This window comes from Crocuta crocuta, unplaced genomic scaffold (assembly GCF_008692635.1).
Source record: "Crocuta crocuta isolate KB4526 unplaced genomic scaffold, BGI_CrCroc_1.0 scaffold81, whole genome shotgun sequence".
NCBI lineage: Eukaryota > Metazoa > Chordata > Mammalia > Carnivora > Hyaenidae > Crocuta > Crocuta crocuta.
The window spans coordinates 3,988,903-4,006,996 of NW_027527808.1; the positions used below are offsets into that span (position 1 = coordinate 3,988,903).

The 18,094-nt window shown below is 36.0% G+C and overlaps 1 long non-coding RNA gene across 1 annotated transcript in view; it reads left to right on the forward strand.

Moving 5' to 3' along the window:
* The window catches only part of LOC144240414 (uncharacterized), a 93,200-nt gene extending 76,988 nt beyond the window's left edge, over nucleotides 1-16,212 (forward strand). Inside the window, exons 3-4 of the long non-coding RNA XR_013337710.1 lie at nucleotides 15,031-15,197; nucleotides 16,133-16,212. This is a non-coding gene — a long non-coding RNA (uncharacterized LOC144240414). The remainder of the gene's footprint in view (nucleotides 1-15,030; nucleotides 15,198-16,132) is intronic.
* The last annotated feature ends 1,882 nt before the right edge of the window (nucleotides 16,213-18,094 follow it).

Here is an 18,094-nt window from a genome sequence, read left to right on the forward strand (position 1 = left end):
GTTGGCCAGTGATAAAGCACACCTCTTAACATGCCTTCAGTTAGCTCACCAACATTTGAGGGGATTTAAAAGTTTTGTGCTCTCAGAAATTTTATGAAATAATACTTTGTGAAGATTAAATTGAATAATTCTCACAAGATTTAGTGAGAAAGATAATGAAAAGTTTAAATATTTTGAAAGAATGCCTAAATAGGAGCCAGGAAACTTACCTCATTATATGACAACCCTATTACTATGGAGCAAAATCCCTGGGTGTAATGATCAATTTGCAAAACATATCTAGCGAATTGGGATCTCTTTTCTCCAATATCCTGCCATAGACTGAATGTTTGTGTTCCCCTAAATTTATATGTTGAAACTTAATCTCCAATGTAATGGTATTAGGAGTCAGGACCTTTGAGAGGTGATGGGCTCCTATGAATCGTATTAGTTCCCTTATAAAAGAGATTCCAGAGGGATTTCTCTCCCCTTCCCCCATGTGATGTTACAGTGAAAAGATAGCCATCTTTGAGGAAGAAGGCTCTCACAAGACACTAAATCTACCAGTGCCTTGATCTTGGGCTTCCCCGCCTCCAGAACTGTCAGAAATAAATTTCTGTTGTTTATAAGCTACCCAGTCTATAGTGTTTTGTTATAGCAGGTCAAATGGACTAAGATATACCCACAGAAAGTGTTTTCCAGAATACTGTGACCCAGAATAAACATTTCTTCCCAGTCACTATTACGTATATATAGGAGCATTCCTCAGCCCCAATTCCCAATAGCTGCAAATTGTTTTTGTTTTTGTTTTTGTTTTCATTCTCACTATGTTCTCAAATGTCATCCTTCACAGAACATCCAGTTCTCCTAGGGTGGCTAGAAAAGTAGACTTGAACTTTGCCTTCTTTTTCTCTGCTCCCCACCATTAATCTCTTTTACCTTCTTTTGATTGCTAAAGATTATAGGTGTGAATATATCAGCTTGAGAGTTAAGATGAAAAAGGTGAAACAAGATTTTAATTTGTGTATGGGAATTTTCCCCTAGAGATTAAAAAAAAGAGAGAGTCAAGGCCATCCTACTGTTCAAAGTTCAGATAGTACGTACACTCATGAATTAAAGATAACATAATGCTGGTAGACAGGATTCAGATAGAAGGATGTTCTGATTTATTAAACCTGTCTTTCTAAGTAAGATAAAGTAGTTGAGCTAATAGACAGTACGAGTCTCTTCTCCCTGAGTTTCAGAAGGAAATAATTCTCTGTAAGAGCCTTAGGAGAGAGAGAACTATAAAAACAGGTTCTGCTCTGATGGACAGACACTGGGAGAAGGACTGTATAATTTTGTACATTGGCTGAAGCTAATTCAAATAGTGTTAATTGTTCCTTTGTCTCTAGTCAAAGTGATGCCCTGAGACTCAACACAGTTCCACTGGATCTCTACCTGGAATTGAGAGTGTTAGAAGCTGAACTATGTTTCAGGAGAAACATTGCTTTAGCTCTGTACTACATCCATCCCAGCACGCTCTAGAGCCCGGGGCAGGAAAGTAGAAAAGAGGACAGAGGCTGGTATCACTTCTACCTATTACTTTTTGTCAAGCCTTCCTATAAATTAACTTTTACTACCAAAGGGTGCTTTATTTAATTGTGCAGATGGACCAGGGAGAGTTGACTTGATATGTAGAACAATGTTAGTAGATTAAATTTCTTACGATTCCTTTTTTGACCTACTGAGTCTTCCTTCATTCTTGTTTACCTAAGCATCCATGAGCTTTAGAATGAGATTTCAGGTTCTGAAATTCAAGAAGAGAGTGTTTGCGTCTATCCTTTGCCGTGCAAGCAAGGCTATTGTTTGCTGAATGGCTTAAAGTTTATATCCCTTTACGCATGGGATAAATGTTCAGCAAGCTAGATCACTGAGTATTAGGGGAAATTTTGGGAGGTAGAAGGAAAAAAGGGGAGAACTCCCTTTCCCAGTCTTGAATCTTGTGGGCAGGAGACAGATAAAAGTGACAAAGTAGCATGCAATATGGTCAAACACAGGGGTCTCTGTTTCTGTTTTCCAGATTTCCCCTTAGAGTGGTGGTGTGTCAGATAAAGAAGAATATCACCAAGTACAGGGCAGGTGTTCTCCCCGCCTTGGCTTGCAACTCTGGGATGAATTTAGATTTGCACTTTGCAGACTGACCCATGCCGTATCACTGAAAACATGTTTGGGGAGACCCAAAAGCACTGGTCTAGCAGGCATGGCTCTTCAGTCATGGCCATAGGATGGACTGTCTATGCCACGAAGGAGTAGGATCAAAGTCAGATATGAGAACTATCTGTAGCACCAGTAGGAGAGAAGATGAGGACTTCAGGACCTGAACTGTGAGCAGAAACATGGGTCCAAGCAAAGAACAGTGTACCAAAAGTTTACAAGGGGCCAACTTTTATATTGGAGACTAGAGGAGCTTGATAGCAGGTTGCTAAGAAATCTGCATTCCAGAATTGTAGAGTCTCCTCTGCCTCTAGTCTGGAGCATGTGAACAATGCAACTGCCTTAAGGAGAGACACAGCTGGAGGAGTGATTTTCAAGACTGAGCATTTTTATCTAAGAGACTGAATATATCCCAAAGGGCTAATTTTTGTCAGACTAACCTTAAGATTGGATTGGCTATTTACTTACATAAACAATGGGGGACACAGTAGGAAGAATAAATTAGCTATAGACAGAAGAGCAAACTGTGTATATAAAAAATTTGTTACATAACACACATACTTTTAGTTCTTTAGGTTACATTATGAATAAAAATTGACAGCTGTTCTTTAGATGTAAATTATTGAAGTTAGCCCACAGATGTTATTCTGCAATGACTACTTTCTCTTTCAATTTTTAAAAAGATTAAATTCTGATTAAAGGTGAGACAATTCAAGCAATTAAACCGTCTTCTCCTTTGTTCTTCCCTCTTGTTCCTCTGTCTTTTCCTCACACCTCACACCCTCTTCTCCAACTGCCCCATGCAGCTTCTCCTTCTAACATTGTCAGAACTAAGTTATGGGAAACCCAGGCTTTCAAGATCACAAATCTGAGCTTGCCAAAATCCATTTAAAGAATGTCATCTACCATGAACCTGCTATGCTCATATCTTTTATAATTTTTAACACTTGGATACAGGTGTCCACATCTGCATTTCTGTATCTGAATCTGGAATTCACCTTTAAAAAATTTTTTTAAGTGGTGAGAAGTTGTCTACTATCTGAAGTTGTAAAGACTCTCCTGATTATTTTTATTTTTAAATTTATTATTATTATTGTTTATTTTTATTTTAGAGAGAGATTGTGTGCATGACTTGGGGAGAAGATGGGGGCGAGAAAGAGAGAGGGAGGAGAGAAGGAGAGAGAGAGAGAGAGAGAGAGAATCTTAAGCAGGTTCCATGCTGAGTGTGTAGCCTGACATGGGGCTTGATCCCACAGTCCTGGAAGCATGATCTGAGCCAAAATCAAGAGTGGAAAACTCAACTAACTGAGCCATCCAGGCACCCTAAGACTCTCCTAATTTAAAAATTTGTTTTAAAACTGTTAGGTAAATTCCTAGAGACTGAATTTCTGGATCAAAAGCACAGTGAAATCATTGCTTTGGATACACTTTACTTATGTGTACTTATTTATTCAGTAAGTGTTATATGCTGGGGACTATGCTCAGGATAGTGATAGATAGATAAAAGGCACAGTTGTCATCCTGAAGAAGAAAATAATCTTGAATCAAATAATATGATAAGTAAAATACAGCATGAAAAATGATGAAATAGAAATAAGAACAGGATATAGCGGAAGTATAGAGAAGTTGAATCTAACTGGATGGTTGTAATAGGTCTGGAAAAGGAAGAGATTAGGGTATGAATTAGTTAAAAAATGAACATGACCATGGAAAACCTTTCAAGTGGAGAGTGTCATCTGCAATGAAATGAAGAGAAATGAAAGAGTGGGCCCCATTGGGACATTGTCTAGCCTGGTATGGCTGAAACATGGAGTTCTAAGAGAAAACAGTGAAGGAAGAAGGCAGAATTTGAGTGTTACACGCAGAGACGATAGTAGTTAGTACTACTGGTAGCATGAGTTGAAGTTGTTTTTTAAATAAGCAGCAATTAACCTGTTTTAAGGGAGAAAGGGAAAAGTTACAGAAGGAGAGACCGAGGATACTAGAAAACCATTAAATTATGTGATGGACTTTAGTATGTTTGCCATTCTGTTTCTGTCTCATCATTTCTTAAGTTTTAAATATTTCCTTTTGAAAGTCTGTGTAATAAATATTCATTCCTGTGGCTCACATTTAAGGATGCGGCTTGTAAAAAGAAGTCTATGGTTCTCCTTTTCATATCCCATCCCTTCTGGCTCAGTGTGTGAGGCAGTAATACCAAGGGCTGTGGTTCTTCCTGACTGGATGTTCTCTGTGTTCATATTGATTGTACAGAGACCGGATTGTGCTGATGTGATAGTTGGGACTAGTGAAATTATTAGGTCTCTTTTCACTAAAAATAGAGCATCCGTGGTCATCCCAAAGGAGTAAATTTGCTTGCAGTAGCAACTTATTCATGTTATAGGCAATTCACTTTCCAGTTTTCTCTAAAGTAATCATATTTTCTATGGCAAGTTCTGTATAAAATGCATTGCATTTCAGGTCAATGCTATTGACCATCAGGGAAGACAGAAAAATTGATAGTGTGTGCCAAATAATCTTCCAAGATAGTAGACTCGTGTTCCTTTCACTTGACCTTTGATTGCCTAGAAGTTATGGGCTGTAGTACACTGGAACAGTGTGCAACGCCCTGGATCTTCTGAGTCTTAGCATCTGCTTGAGGCTTAATGACTCACATCACTCTTGGCAACGGTGCTTTGGACTTACAGCAGCGCTGTGGGTTCATGTGAATAATGGAAATACTTTTCTACCTCTGTGGTAGTAAATGGTCTTAAATGAACTTTGTTCAAAGAATTTTTTCTTAAAAAACCATTCATACTGTTTTTTGCCTTGTATAGAATTCATTCTCCACTGCAAAAAATAGTCATTGCTGGTTGGAGAGATAAAATTACCTGACTATAATACATGATTGGCATAACCTGTAACATTAAAATTGAAGAAAAGGAATTTTTAAAGAATCACTTTCAATCCTTGCTGTGTAGTTTTACTGTTTCCTCTGTTTTTGTGCTTGATACTCACTTTTGGGGATTTAAATTACCCAGATAATTGGCTTTAGGAATTATTAAGCTGCCTAATAGACTAAATGTTTTAGTGTCATTTTTGTATTTTTTGACTTTTAGGAATTTAGAATTCTGAGGGATTTCTGTCCTCATTTACTCCAAAAATAAGTAAAACTACTCAACTTTTGAATTTTAAAGAAATGAAATATTGTAATAAGAGTAAATTTTTACTCTTATATTTTAAAATTAATTCTTTTGTGGGGTGCTCGGTGGCTCAGTTGGTTAAGCGTCCAACTTCAGTTCAGGTCATGATCTCTCAGTTTATGAGTTTGAGCCCTGTGTCGGGCTCTGGGCTGACAACTCAAAGCCTGGAACCTGCTTCAGATTATGTCTTTTCTCTCTGTGCCCCTCCCCTGCTCATGCACTGTGTCTCTCTCTCTGTAATATAAATATTAAAAAATTTTTAAATTAATTTCTTTGTTAAATTCATGTATATTGTGTATGTCTGTATTTAACACAAGCTAAGATGGTGAAATGCCTGAAATTTTACAGAAAGAATCAGGAGTTAGGAGGAAACATTTGAACCTATAGGAGATTTCACTTTGCGGAAAACCTTAGATGAAACTAAGCAGACCATGAGCTCTTTGAAAATGATAAAGTTAGAACTAAATTGCTCTAAAAGGATCATGTTAAAGATCTAGGAACATTGCTGGGATATTGTTCAGACATGTTTCAAGAGCTGATTCTGATTACCTTCTTTATGAGGAAAATATTTAGATTTCTGTACACTCTTCTAAGATCTATTAAAAATAAACATCAATTGGAAAACTTATTCTAATTATTGAGTGCCTCTCATATGCAAAGTACCATGGTAGATATTCTGAGTAATATTTATTCTTTCATTTCACAAATATATATTGAGTATTTTCTGTTGCGAGTCACTGGAAGCTTTCTGTAGGGTAAAAACTAATTCCTTTCCATTTATTAGGAAGGAAAGCCAATCTGCTTATGGTAAACTCCAATGATTGATGGGGGAGTGAAATAAAACTGAAGCCAGGGAGACTGATTTGGAGGTTATTCAATAGCCAAAAATGGACTACAAAGAACCTAGACCAAAGTAGTGGCAATGTGAATAAAAATAAAGAATGGACTGAGAAACATTATTTTAAATTTGGCTATTTGTACATGGGATAGGCAAAAGAAAGAGAAATGACAGATGATTCAAGTATTTTAGTTTGTTTAAAAAATGTGGGGGCCCCTGGGTGGCTCTGTCAGTTAAGCATCCAACTCTTGATTTGGGCTCAGGTTATGATCTCATATTCTTGAGCTTGAGCCCCACGTTATATTCTCAGCTGACAGCGCAGAGCCTGCTTGGGATTCTCTCTCCATCTCTCTCTTTCTGGCCCACCCCCACGTGCTCTCTTTCTCTCTTTCCCTCAAAATAAATAAACTTAAAATGTTTGAGTTCATATCATTAAACAAACACTGAAACTGATAGAAATCATAAAGTCAGAGGAGTCAGTAGAGAAAGACCAAGGCTTTGATTCTGAAAGAATACGCAGGAGGTAGAGACTTCCAACTGACAATATTGACTGCCATTTGGGACTGATATTCAGAGGAATGGGTCAAGTGATGTAATGGCCAGGGGATCATCTAGGTGGATGGAGGAAGATACAGGACAGGATAATTGAAACTTTTCTCCCATTTTCCTATTGTGGGGGTTGATATAAATAAGTGAATTATGAGTTAAACATTCCATGTTGAAGAACTATATCATAACTGTCATTACATTGTGGTAAATATCTGGGACCTTGGTGAGGTGTTCAAGGTTTAGTACTTCATACACACATAAATGTACATATACAAATATTCACATGGATTGGGTATGAGTGATGAGCCTTTCATCTTAGTTTTCTATGATTTATTTTGGTACCTACTTTTTAAAATTTATTTTTTTAATGTTTTATTTATTTCTGAGAGAGAGAGAGAAAGAGCAGGGGACGGTCAGAGAGAGAGGGATATACAGAATCTGAAACAGGCTCCAGGCTCTGAGCTAGCTGTCAGCACAGAGCCTGACACGGGGCTCGAACCCACGAACCATGAGATCATGACCTGGGCCGAAGAGGGAAGCTTAACTGACTGAGCCACCCAGGCACCCTGGTACCTACTTAGGACAATTGTGATACCAATGCAGGGGTGAGGTGAAGGCTTATCCTACATAGGAGGCAAATTTTGTACTTATCCCAGAATCTAAATTGAGTACATCTCCTTTCTGAGCTCCTTGAGCTTACCTAGTAAAAATGGATCTATAAGAAAATATGCAACTCTGTAATACATTTATTGATGTATTTATTTATTTAGAGAGTGGAACAAATGGAATTGTTTAAGTAGAGACTAATGCCTAGAGAGATTGGGAAGACTTGGAGGGGAAAGGGATAGTGAAAAGTGTGTTTTTATTTTAATTTCTCCAGAGGTAGGAGGGGGTACTTACCCAAGACTTCACTGCTCAGTGCCATCTCAGTTGTGTTCACTTTGATCAGTCGCATCCGGACTCAGCATATAGAGCCCTGTCCTCATTCTGGTAGTGATCTTATTAGGTTCATCATAGCCCATTGGTCACTGACCAACACAGAGACTAAAGTGCCCTAATCTTTTAACAAGATCTAATGGTAATGATAAACTGCAGGTAAACAGTTGGCAATAGAAATAGAAAATGAGGCAAAATGAAGAAGAGTGATCCATTAGGAAGGAGGGTGAGATTTGGCAATGAAAATCTAGCAAAAGTAGAAGAGAAGAGAAGTCCTTGCAGCAAGCACCCAAAATATCTGTCACTGGATAAAAGGGTCTTTAAATGCTAAGCTGGCACTTAGGAAAAATACCCTTATATTAGTAGGTGATTAGTGTATGGAGCAGATTACAGAGGAGGAATTTAGGAATGGTAGCTAAGCTAGAAAGACAGACATAAGAAATGGAGGCATACAAAGTAAAATGAACAAGGAACAAGGGAGAAACATAGTGATCAGAATGGAGATCCTGCATTAAGGTTATTTTAAGAACAAGGATGGTAATGCTGACTCCCAGAAAATGAAGCTAGAGCTAGCTAATGACTATTTCTCAGTAGAAGTTTTGTTTTCTGATATGGGAGTGAATGGGGATATGGAACCTGAGGACAATGTGGATCTAATGTTAGCCTTTTTGCAAATTTTGAATCAGCCATTAATTATAGACTCAATATCTCTGTCTCCTATAGACTAAATATCACATGATGTAAAATGTGCAGAAAATGCTACAGAAAATATTGGAAGTTTCAGAATGAGTCAATAAAGCATGAATGGAAGGAAATTTTAATCAAGGTTTAGGAAGTTTCAGATAAATTTCTTCTAGCAGCCATATATATGTAAACCCCATAACTCCAGAACTCCATTTCAGCTTTCCTCCTGAAAGCTGAGGACACCATCCTTTCAGCAATAATGAAGACATTTCAATCAGGGAGATTTGCGGCTGAGTTTTTATTTTCTTTATATTTCTCTTCCCCTCATCGAGTCAAGCATGATATAAAATGACAGCCTGAGACTAGAAATCTTGTGGCCAGCAAACAGCACAATCACTATCCACACAGAGGTTTATGCCATCAGGATAAGGATGCCCTCCCTGGCATGTGAGAATTTGAGGAGTTAGCTGTTGGGTCACATCATAGGAGTTTTATTTAATCCCTGCCTAAAATCTGACAGCTCCTGCTCCTCTGTAGCCCCACTACCGTTTACAGACCTGGAGAGGAACCCACGTGGGAATTTTCAGAAATGATTTAAAAAATTATTTCAATAACCTTTTTCCTCTTAGAAGAAACTTCAGAGTAATTAATTTTTGGAAAGGTTTTTAGTGGCTGTGAACCTTACCCACTGTTAGAATAGGCTACTTTCACCACATATTCTTTTTGATTTTTAGAGAGTGCTTGGAGGCTGGTTACGAAGAATTATTCCTGATCAAGCCCAAGTTGGTGTTGTAGGGTTGAAAAGAAGGAAAACCTAGAGAAGACCAAAGTCGATTAGGATTATGCAGATTCTTTGCATGACCTTGACATTAAAATGAGAACAGTTTGATGGACTGGTCTGAGGCATTTGGTGAAGAATGTGAGTCCTATGAAAAAGAAAAGCCCTTCTCCTTCTAGTATTATTTGTCTCTAGGCCAAAAAAAAAAAAAATCTTTCTTTTGTTTACAAAACTCACTCTCTTATATTATGTGTCTTTATACTGGTATTGTACCTACTAAGTCAAACGGTAAGGGCTTTAAATGCAAAGGAAGAGGATCGATAACCAAATGGAATAGTTGATAAAATTTATTTTTAAATTTTCATACAGAAGAAAATTATTTTTTGTTTACAATTCTTTGAGTTTTGACAAAATCATACTCAAAATAATGACAGTTCCCTCCCCAAACTCCCTCATGCTACCCCTTGTAGTCAAACCCTCTACCTACCCTCAACCCAACAACTGATCTGTTTTTTATCTTTCTATATAAATAGACACATACAGTGTGTAGCCTGTTTGAATATGGCTTCTTTCACTTAGCATAATGCATTTGAGATTCATCCATATTGTTGAATGTATCAATAGCTTTTTCCTTTCTGTTCCTGAGTAGTACTCCACTGTATGGATATACCATAGTTTATTTACTCACAAGTTGGAGGACATTTGGATAGCATGGTAGGTGGGATTTGGGACACCCTGATCTTTGTTCCTGATATTATGCTGGTAACTATGTTATATTACATGATAAAAGGGAAATGTTTGTTGATAGAATCAGGAGTATAGACTGCAGATGGAATTAAGGTTGATAATTAGCTGACTTTAAAATAAGATTATCCCTATAAGTCCAGTGTAATCACAGATCCTTAATGAGGAACACAGATGCAGCAGTCAAATAGAAGCAGTGTGAGAAGAGTTTGGCTTGCTGTTGGCTTTGAAGATAGAGGAAGGGAGCTATGAGCTAAGGCATGGGGCAGTCTCTAGAAGCTAATAACGGCCCTCAGGTAATAACCAACAAAAAACAAGAATCTCAGTCCTACAACTGCAATGGACTGAATTCTTGGAAAAATTTAAACGTATAAGGAAATATATTTTCCCCAGAACCTCCAGAAAGGAACTTAGCTTTGTCAACACCTCGATTTCAGCCTTGAGAGATTCTGAGTTTTTGAGATTCTAAGCAGAAACTAAGCTAAATTTGCTTTACTGCTGACCTATGGAAACTGTGAGATAATAAATTTGTGTTGCTTAAATAGCTACTTTTGTGGCAATTTGTTATGACAATAATGGAAAAATAATATAGGTAGATTCTCTTTGGGGACAATTATGAAAAAAGTTGTTATAAAACTTAAATATATATGTTTTTATTTAAATCTGAGTGTTGATTTTTCTTGGGAAAATACCTAGGAGTGTCACAATCAATTCTCATTATTTGTGATAGCAGTGTTCTCTAAGGTCATTTTGAACATTGAATTCGCAAATAATAAGACATTGCTCCTAAGGGAAATGCAGAGTTATGTTCCTGCAAGCCTCTGGTCACAATGACATTTTTGTCAACTGATCAATACATAACCTTGTTATATATGTGTTAAAAACACTTTATTTAATATATATTGTTAATCAGGGGCGCCTAGATGGCTCAGTCGGTTGAGCATCCGGCTTTGGCTCAGGTCGTGATCTCGCGGTTCCTGGGTTCGAGCCCTGCGTCAGGCTCTGTGCTGACAGCTAGCTCAGAGCCTGGAACCTGTTTCGGATTCTGTGTCTCCCTCTCTCTCTCTGACTCTCCCCTGCTCACGCTGTCTCTCTCTCTCTCTCTCCCTCTCTCCCTCTCTCTCTTTCTCTCTCAGAAATAAACCAAAAAAAAGAAAATATATATATATTGTTGATCATTAACCTTGAACTCATAGCTAACAGCATTGTAACTCATGGCTAAATGAAACTGATCTCACATATGTATTTTCTCTATATTAGCCTTATTGTGTTTGGAAATACTAAGCACCAATGAAAGATTACACACTTGGATGCCATTTTAAACAAAATCACCAACAAAAAGCACAAAAATGCAAACAAAAAAATCCCACCAAAAAAACAATCAAAGAAACAAAAACAAAAAACCCCACAAAACTAAATAAACCAAGGAAAGGACATTTATTTACAATATGAGAGTTAAAACAAGAATCCAGAGCACTGCCTTGTTCATTCTCAGCTGGGAACATGAATGTAAAGTTAGTCAAAATTTTCATTGTTCTGCACATGCCATCGAATGACTGCAAGCACCTCACAAGTATTGATTTGGGTTATAAATAAATTTCAGCAAGTGGTAAAGTTCACAAGTACAGATATGAATAATTAGGATTGACTGCATTGTCAGAGCATATGGTGAGTGTATATTTACCTTTATAAGAAAATGCCAGACTATTTTCCAAAGTCATTGTACCATTTTGTATTCTCACTAGCAATGTATGAGAATTCTAGTTGCCCACTCCCTCACACTGATTAATATTGTCAGCTTTTCTGGCTTTAGGTATTCTAAGAGATATGTAATGCTGTCTACATGTAGTGGTAGCTTATTGAAATTGTAATTTACATTTCAGTAATAAAAGATGATTCTGAGCAGCTTTTCATCTATTTATTTGGCATTCCTGTATCCTCTTTGGTGATGATATTATTGTTCAAATATTTTGCTCATTCATTAAAAATTGGGTTGTTTCAGGGGTGCATGGCTGGCTCACTTGATGGAGTATATGACTCTTGACCTTGGGGTTGTCGGTTCAAGCCCTATGTTGGATGTAGAGATTACTTAAAAAAATCTTTTAAAATATTGGGTTGTTTGATTTCCCATTATTGAGTTTGAGAATTTTTCCCATATTCTAGATGTAAATCCTTTGAGAGATATGTGATTTGCAGATTTTTCCTCCCAGTTTATGGCTTGTCTCTTCACTCTCTTAATAGTATCTTTGGCAGAGCAAATGTTTTAGATTTTAACAATGTCTAATTTATCAATTTTTTTATGGGTCATGCTTTTAGTGTTGGATCTAAAATCTTTTTGTCTGACATAAAATAATGCAGATTTTCTGTTATACTTTCTTCTAGAAATTTTATAGTTTTACATTTTCAATGTAGGTCCATGATTCATTTTGAATTAATTTTTGTGAATTGTATAAGATATAAATTGAAATGTAGATAGATAAAATAACCAATTGTTTCAGAGCCATGTGCTCAAAGACTATCATTTCTCTATAGAAATTTTCTTACATCTTTGTAAACTATAAATTAACCATATATGTATTGATCTACTTCTGGACTTTATTCCACTGATCTGTGTGTCACTATATTCTATAATACCACAGTATTTAATTAGTGTGGCTTTTTTTTTTTTTTCCTATTCTTTGATAGAGAAAGCATGAGCAGGGGCAGATAAAGAGGTAGACAGACACAGGATCTGAAGCAGGCTCTGCACTGACCACAGTGAGCCTAATGTGGAGCTCAATCTTATGATCCATGAGATCATGACCTGAGCCAAAATCAAGAGTTGGACACCTAACCAACTGAACCTCCCAGGCCCCCCCTTGATGATCAGTCATGTTGAGAATCTTTTCATGTGTCTGTCAGCCATCTGTATGTCTTCTGTGGAAAAATATTTATTCAGATTCCCTGCTCATTTTTAAATCAAATTGTTTGGGTTTTTTTGGTGTTGAGTTATATAGTTTCTTTATATATTTTAGATATTAACCCCTTATCAGATATATTATTTGCAAATATCTCCTATTCACTAGGTTGCCTTCTTGTTTTGTTGATTGTTTCCTTTGCTGCACAAAAGCTTTTTATTTTGTTAAATTTTTGCTTTTGTCTCCTGTGCCTTAGGACACATGGTAGGAAAATGTTGCTATGGCTGATGTCGGAGAAATTACAGCCTGTGTTCTCTTCTAGGATTTTCATGTTTTCAGGTTTCACATTTAGATCTTTAATCTATTTTGAATTTGTTCTTGTGTGTGGTGTTGTAAAGTGGTCAAGTTTCATTCTTTAAAGTCAGCTGTCCAGTTTTCCAGCATCATATATTGAAGAGACTATATTCAATAAATTGTATATTCTTGCCTCTTTTGTTATAGATTAATTGACCATATAAAAGTGGTTTCTTTTGTGTTCCATTGCTTTATGTCTCTATTTTTGAGCCAGTACCATACTGTTTTGATTACCACTACTACTTTGTAGTGGTTCTTGAAATCTTGAATTGTGATACCTCCAGCTTTGTTCTTTCTCTTAATTAATTTAGGTTAGGTTCCCTTTGATTTCTTTTACCAGTGTTTCATGTTTTCAACATGCATATCCTGCATATAATTTGCTAAATTTATAGGTATATATATTTCATTGTTTCATGTTATTATAAATAATATTGCTTTTTAAACTTCAATTCTAATTTTTATTGCTAGTATATTGAAAAATAATTGAATTTTATATATTGACTCTATAATATGTGACTTTGTAACTCTCTGATAATTCTAGGAGTTCTCTTCCTCTACCTGTTTTTAGATTCCATAAAGACTTTCTAAGTAGAAAATCATGTAGTCTATAAATAATGGTAGGATTATTTCTTCCATTCTAATCTGTGTGCCCATTTCTTTTCATTCCTTATTGGCATGATGCTGAATAGGAGCAAGTGATCATCCTTGCTTTTCGATGGTTTGGGGGAAAATATTCAGTTTTTTACCATTAATTATGGTATTTATTGTAAGTGTTTTAGAAAAATGCTATTTATTGGATTTTTTAGTCTGGATGGATGTGGAATTTTCTAAAATGCTTTTTCTGAATCTTTTTAAAAGATCATATGGTTTTTCTTTTTTAGTATGTTTATATGATGAATTATACTGATTGATTTTTGAATGTTACAAAACGGACTTGCATTACCAGGATACAACCACTTGGTTCTAACATATTATCTTTTTACGTATTTCTGTATTTAACTTGCGTATTTTGTTGATAATTTTTGTGTCTATGTTCATGAAGATGTTGGTCTGTAGTTTTCTTTTCTTATGATATTTTTGTTTTTCATATTGGTGTAATACTGGCCTCACAAAATGAGATGGAAAGTGATCTATTTTCATTTTAGGGGGAAGATATTTTGTATAATTGGTATTATTTCTTCCTTAAATGTTTGGAAGAACTCACCATGGAAACCATGTGGACCTGCATTTATCCTTGTTAAAATGGCAGAATAATGTTTAAAACATGTAATTGAGTACTTATTATGTATCTGAAATATTGGTTACTTTCTCACACACTTTCTCAATTTCAGTAAATACAACAAGTTTTGACTTAAGTTAGCATGAGGCATTTGATTCAAACTAGACACTACTTTGTTAGTATTCTTGATATTTCCATGAGGATGCTGAAAACTTCCAGTAGAAAAGTAAGACTTATAGTTAAAGATGAGATAAATTTGTGACCTTAGATTAAGTCGTATGACTCCTTTTGAGCCCTAGGTTTCTTATCTCAAAAAAATGGGTATAATGCATCATAAAAATGTTACATCAAATAAAGTATTCTGAATTTATGACTAACTGGTCTGATGACCTAATTGGTCTGATTTTAATGAAATATAAACACTTTGCGTCAAGTTAAAAAATATCAAAAGTTTAAGTTATATAATTCTGAGAGAACTAACTTGTTATTCATCAAAAATTGTGTTTGCTTTCTGGGTACATAGTAAAGATTTTATTTCTCAGCCTACCTTGGAGATATTTGTGGCTTTGTGAGTAAATTTGAGCCAGTGTAATGTGAGAAGAATATTGCATGCCATTTCCAGTCCTGGTTCATAAGGACCCCTTGTGAGCAGTCAATGTTTCATTCTCCTTCAGGCTAGTGGGCACGGACACAATCAGTGGTGAATTTGAAGACTGCAGAGCTGCTGTGAACCTGGGTCCCTGAATTAATACATGGATAAAAATACCATGCCAGTACATTCGCCTTTCCAGTAATGATGTGTGAAGAACAAAATAATCTAAAGTATTTGGATCACTTGGAGGTACATTTATTAACAGTAGATAATTCGTATAGTTTGAAAGTACTATATATTTTTTTAATTAGGGAAAATGAATATTCACATTTGAGCAATCCCAAATGGAACAGAAGTATCCTATTTCAGAGGTGGGCACAATTTATGATGAAAACCTATGAATCAAAGGTAAAAAAGAAAAATAATTTTTAAGAGGTTGTTAATCAGGTGAAGAATTCTAGGGGAGGATATTTGTTTGGTTGTTTGTTTAAAGATAGGCTTGATAATCAAAGTAAGGGCCCATAATAGGATATTCCAAGCAGCAAGGAAATTTAGTTTATGTAGCTAGAAACTTTATCCACTACATCTATAACTGTGTCAGACACAGTGTGTAAGCAATGTTGATTTAGGAACTGCTAAGTGACTACCAGAGAAGCTAAAGGATTTATATGTACCTAAAAGCAATGGGAACTATCAAGTATTTATTTGGCTCACTAATAATTTCTGTAATTCTACTTTAATACTGAAAAATATTTGCAACATTTAAACAGAGTTAAACAGTACTTAAGAAATAACCAACAATTAGGGGTGCCCGGGTGGCTCAGTCGGTTAAGTGTACAACTTTGGTTCAGGTCATGATCTCACAGTTCGTGGGTTCGAGCCCCGCGTTGGGCTCTGTGCTGACAGCTAGCTCAGAGCCTGGAGCCTGCTTCTCATTCTGTGCCTCCCTCTCTCTCTGTCCCTCCCTTGCTCATGCTGTCTCTCTCTCTCTCGCTCAGAAATAAATAAAACATTAAAAAATTTTTTAAAAAAGAAATAACCAACAATTAAAATGTGAAGAGATAATAGATTCATGTGCTTTTGGTGCAATAGAAGATTGTTTAGATGTCAAGATTTATTTTATCCTGCCAACAGTGTTATTAATCATCGTTCCTCATTTTCTTTCACTGCTGGGATTTGACAAGGATTTTATTTCATCTTGAAAAACTGCACATAGTGGAGAGTTTCTTCACTTTATTCCTTCAGTCTTAACATACCCTACTGAGTAAAGGTAAATTGCTTTTTACTCTGTATTCTGTTATATTTTTGAAAAATGGTTTTCAAATTACAGATTTGATTCCTCTCTTGGTACTGAAAGATCATAAACAAATACGTTTTTATATTATTTTTCTTTAGTAAGCTTTATGATTTTATCTTCAACAACTGGACTAATTCAATAAGCAGCAGACCGTAAGGCAGTAAATGGATACAATATTAATTTTTATTGCTAAAGTTTCTTTTATGCACTATTTGATCTAAAGATGTTATTCACATTTTTATGGTGATCCTGGCAGACTTTAAAAATCTAACTCTATAATTCCTATTGATAAAGCCTGGATATTTTTAACTCAGCAGCCCAGGGAGTGGCAACAATTCATATCTCACCAGCCAGTTCATTAAATGAAATTCTTGAATGAGAAAGGGAAAGCAAAATAAGTAGGTTGTAGTTTAGTGGTCCAATCAATAGATCGCAATTGGGGAGGTTTAACTGCAGTGCTAATATCAGGTCACTACGAGAACTTGGTGAATGATTTATTCTCTACTTTGTTCACCCTCAAAATGAAAAGTGTAGACCTGAATTACCTCAAAGATAGCTCCTTAAAATTGCTTTGATTCTGTGGTTGCACTGAATTGGAGCTGAAGCACCTGACCATTAAAACAGAATGGTGAAATATTTTTAAAAAAATCAACGTAAAAGGTAAACAAGGATGTGCCTCCTTTCCAGATGGAAATGCATTCTGCAGGGCCTCATCGATGAAACTATTTTGCTGCTAATTTTGAAGTTGTGCTAATTGATAAATACAGCAGAATCTCCCACTCTAGGCTCACACTGATGAAATCAATGCCCTCAATTTATATGCCTTCATCTCTGAAAATCATGTATGTCCTATAGAGAAATGGAAGTGATGGATGCAGCATAAAACACTGGGGTGGTAATGATAGTACAGGCCTTTAAAAGGACTGTATTACGTCAATTTGGCGAATATTTATTGAGGACTTCATGGAACTGCAAATAAACACAGTCCGTGCCCACCAGGACCTTAATCAAAGAAATAAGATCCAGTCATAAAAGATACATAAAACTTAATTAATAATCACACAAAAGCTATTTTAAATCTGTTCAGTGCTACATGCTAAATGACCGGTGTGGGTATATAAAGGTGAAGTAACTCATTTTGTGCTGGTCTGGCCTGGTCTGGGATATTTTATGGGCATTCAGTTTACTTTTCAAAGGTTATTTTGTGGTAAGCAGTATTAGACCAAAAAGATTATTATCTTTACATCTGTGAGGCAGACAATAAATACCACGGATACTCAAAGAGGAAGACATGATTCAAGTCTGGAGTACTCTGAAAATCCTTTATGGAAGACATAAGATATGAATCGAGGATCTCCTAAAATCTATGGCAAACATAATACTTAATGATAAAGTATTAGAAACTTTCCTCTAAAATGAGTAATGAAACAAAGTATAGTCATTCTGGCTGTTTCTATTTAACATTAGGATAGGGGTCCTTGTAAACATATTAAGATTAAAAGCAGTAAAGGAATGAGAATTTGAAAGAAACATGCAAAACAGACAGGATACTGGATACAAATCTATAATAGACACTATTTAAAAAATTTTTTTTAATGTTTATTTATTTTTGAGAGAGAGAGACAGAGAAAGACAAAGCGTGAGCAGGGGAGGGGCAGAGATGGAGACACAGTATCCAAAGCAGGTCCAGGCTCTAAGCTGTCAGCATGGAACCTGACGTGGGCTCCAACTCACCAACTGTAGATCATGACCTGAGCTGAAGTCAAATGCTCAACTGACTGAGCCACCCAAGCACCCCTAATAGACTTTCATGAGATACAGTTTATATACCATGCAATTTAACCTTATT